This window comes from Rana temporaria, chromosome 5 (genome assembly GCF_905171775.1).
Source record: "Rana temporaria chromosome 5, aRanTem1.1, whole genome shotgun sequence".
Taxonomy (NCBI): Eukaryota; Metazoa; Chordata; class Amphibia; order Anura; family Ranidae; genus Rana; species Rana temporaria.
In genome coordinates this window covers 164,157,190-164,161,284 of record NC_053493.1, presented here as the reverse complement: position 1 = coordinate 164,161,284, position 4,095 = coordinate 164,157,190, and positions in this window count along the sequence as shown.

Here is a 4,095-nt window from a genome sequence, read left to right as displayed (position 1 = left end):
TTTCTTGCGTGTTATTTCATTCACTTGTACCAAAAATGTATTACACATATACATATACATACATACATACATACATACATACATATACATATATATACACATACATAAACAAATAAAAATATTTTTTTAGCAAAGCCAAAAAAAAAAAAAGGGGTGGATGTCATAAGTGCCTCGAGTCACCATGTGCCCTTTTCTTACGTGTTGTTTCATTCACTTCTACCAAAAATGTATTCTATATATATATATATATACTGTATATATGTATATATAAAAAAGGAATTTAGCAAAGCCAGGAAAAAAAAGAGACCACAACCCTTTTACCCCCCACCCTACCATCCCTCCCCACAAGTATTCTAAAGACAACCAGGGTCCCCCTTCCCACTATCCATAATTCCTTAATTCTCTCCTTTTCTTTTCCTTCCCTCTATTCTCCTATTTTTTTCCTGGGGGGCACTTGTTTCCATGGTTCTGGACGTTTTATATAATTTCCGATGTTATTCCTTCTCCAGTCCACAAAATCTGTTGGGGATAATTCTAATATTTCTGTGAATGACTGCAGGTCATCCTTTGTACGAAGAGTTGCTGTCTTGCCATTTCGCGAAGCCGTGAGACTGAATGGAAAACCCCATCTGTACTTTACTTCTACTTTGCATTAAAGTTCCATATGTTAAATCAGGATACAGTGAAATATGTGTTCCTTCGTGGACAATTTCCTTTTTGCTGCGAGCAGCTTTCATTATAGATTCTTTAACAGTAAATTTATGTAATTTACATATTATGTCTCTTGGTCTTTCTCCTCTCCCAAAGTTTTATGAAATATTTCTTGAACTGTTGAATGTAATTCCGCATTCGAAAATGTCTCTGGTAGTCCTTTTATACTGATGTTTTGCCTACGATCCCTGTTTTCTTGATCGTCTAATTGGTCCCTGAAGGAGTTTAAAAGCTCTTCTTGATACTTCACTGTCTCCTGTATATCTGCAACTGCCTGTGTCACTGCATCCTGTTCGGCCTCAATTGATTCTACCCTGTGCCCTATCTCGCATACCTCCTCTCTTAGGCCCTCCACTGCTTGCTGACATGACTGTTCCACTGCTGTTATCAATTGCAAAATGTCAGTCTTGGTATGGAGTGTTTTAAGAAGTTCTCTTATAACTCTCATATCTGTTTCTAGGCCAGAGGGCTAACCTTCCAACCTTAATTGCAAGCCCTCTCCATTCTCCGCCACATTGAAACATTGCATATTCTCCTCCTGCATAGTTTGGCTTCTCTCCTGAGGGTCTATTTATAATGCTTGTTTGTCTGTTTCTGATCCCTCATTCTTCTCCACGTTTGCGGTATAACTTTTATATGGGGTTTCCTCATTTAAGCCCATTACCTCCCCTCCTACAGTTTTTGGGGGAGTCCGTAAAGAAGCCGGGGTATTTGAGTAATTTGGGCTAACTTGATCCTTTGCCTTTGGGTCTTCTTTATGTCCTTTTTCCCTCTGGACCAATAACTGCTCTTGTCCCATTGTCAGTGGGGGGGACCCCTGCCTTATCCCTGTCATACTAGACCTTGTATGTTATATAGGCCTCAATGAGGGTTGGTTACGGACCGGGTTATCTCCACTCGTTATTGTCCTTCCTCTACCCACGGCTGGGGAGCCCTTCTCTTTAATCTGTGTTCCGCGACCCGTCGAGCGGCGGTCCTGTCCGTCTGTTTTAGCTGCATTACGACCGTTCACTGTGGGGTGTTTATTAGGCTCCATCAATCCTCTCTTCCCCTCTGGTCGTTTCTCAGCTTGAAGTCCGTCCGTCCGTCCGTCCCTGTACGTTGGGAGAGATATGCCCATATTGCTCCTGCTTGTTTTTGCGCTGTCTGTCTGCGGGTTAACATCTCCGTACTAATACAAAGACTTTACTCAGGTCCGCTCTGTACGCGCTTATTCCGGCCGTCTATTAATTAGCCATTAGCCCACATGCTCTATTGTTTGATATCCTTTTATCAATATTCCAACAATATTTCAGCAATATTTTAGCAATAATCACCGGTCAATGTGCTAATGACGGATCTTAAACTCTCCCATCCGGATGGCCTAGCCTCACTACACAGACTGACCCCCTCTTCTTTTAAAGAGAGGGGGAAAAAAAAGGGGAACAAATGTGAAGTGGAGGTTGTGGGTCTGCAGGAGAGAAAAAGGGGGACTGTTTTTTTATATGGGACCATCAGGTAGACAAAATATCTGCACAAATCCCAGCTCTGCCAACTTTGAGTGTGCCCCAGAATCGTCTGTATTTACCGATAAGTATACAGTCCAGCTAATGCTTAATTAGGCAGATTTAATATACCCACATGTCTTCCCATGTATCTTCACATGAGCTTTCCCACCAGTGAGTATGCATTTCTAGAAGATATTTTGTCTGCTATTCAACATAGTTAAATTCAGTTTTTTCTTTTTTCCCTTTTTTCCCTCTACATACCAGTCCGTTTTATAGTTGCTAACAATCCTCTGTAGCTTGAGGGTTGGGGCTACACAGTAGAGGGTAGAGGGCTAAAATGTTGCTTTCTATGGGTTTTAAGCCCATGCAAATAACATAATTAACTGAATTAACAATCAGATTTGAATGTCCTCGGACTGTGCCTCTAAATTAACCTCTTGGAGCCTCCCGTTTAGGCATTGGGCACAATCATAAACTTCACAGAGAAAAAAAAGGGGAGCAGACTCTGGGTACAGTCCTTCGGCAGCTGCTACACAATAGTGCACCTGGATCGTCTGTATTTGCTAATAGGTAAACGGTCCAGCTAGTGCTTAGTTTAGCAGATTGAATATACACACATATATTCCCATATGTCTTTGCATGTGCTTCTCCACAAGTGAGCATGCATATATAAAAGCACTTTATCTGCTATTTAGCATAGTTCATTTTGTTTCCCTTTTACAGTCCAATAAATTTGGCTAGAGGAGCTGAAATACTGTCTCAGTGTAGGTTTTGAATTGAGCCCTTGCAGAGAACTAAATTAACAATTAAGCACAGGTAAGGCAGATTAGATGGAAATATCACTCCACTGTGCCTTTGTCTTTCAGCAATTGCTATTTAATAGTATCCCCCTGTTCTGCTCCTCTAGTGTCCTTCTCAGCTTGGGATACTCCAGAGGATTCTCAGCTGTATCTCACAGCTTGGGAAACATAAAATCCACCCATGCACTGTTATAAAGTGTTATAAAGTGTTTAAAGCCTTCCAGAAACAATTCCTCTCTTCGTTCCGCTTTTGTGACCGCTCATTTAACCATTCATTTAACCACCTTTAACTTTGACAGCTTTAACTTTAACAGCTATTTAACAGCTGTTTTCCCTTCCACTGACTCTTGCTGTTGCTCTGTGCCTGTCTCCTCCGCTTACCTCCCACACGCCGACCGCGTGTGTGTGTCTCTTCTGATAGCAAGATTGCTATCGCTTCTCTAAAGGAGAGGGGGAGAGGAGGAGGGGAAGGCAGCCCGCCGAGGAGACGGATTGGGACCAGCTGATGAGAGCCCGCAGCGTCAGGAACTGTCTCTGCCGTAAGTACTGTGGGGGAGAATACAGGAGATCTCTATCGATCCTCTCTCCTGTTTCCATCTGATGGCGCCTTCATCCTGGGGTTTGTGGCTGTGTACAGGTCCATTCAATCGCACAGCCCGCTACTGCCTGCTGTTCCCTGCCCAGGGGAACTCAGAGGGGAGGAGCCCTCGCACGCCTCTCACTCACATCCACACGGCATCTCCCTCCTGAGGAGCAGTGATTTTAATAATGCTTAAAGTGAAACAATAACAGTGAAATTTTCCTTAAATTTTCGTACCGGGGGGGGGGTGTATAGTATGCCTGTGAAGTAGCGCTTGTTTCCCGTGCTTAGATCTGTCCCTGCACAAAGTGTAATTTCTGAAGGAAAAAAGTCATTTAAAATCACTATAATTGTCCACTCCCAGCAATACAGAGAAAAGTCATTCATAAAAAATAAATGCGTCGGGGTCCACCAAAATTCAATTACTAGGCCCTTCAGGTCTGGTATGGATTTTAAAGGGGAACTCCACTCCATCTCATATGCGCTATGCCGCCGTAACTCAGAGTGGCTCGTAGGG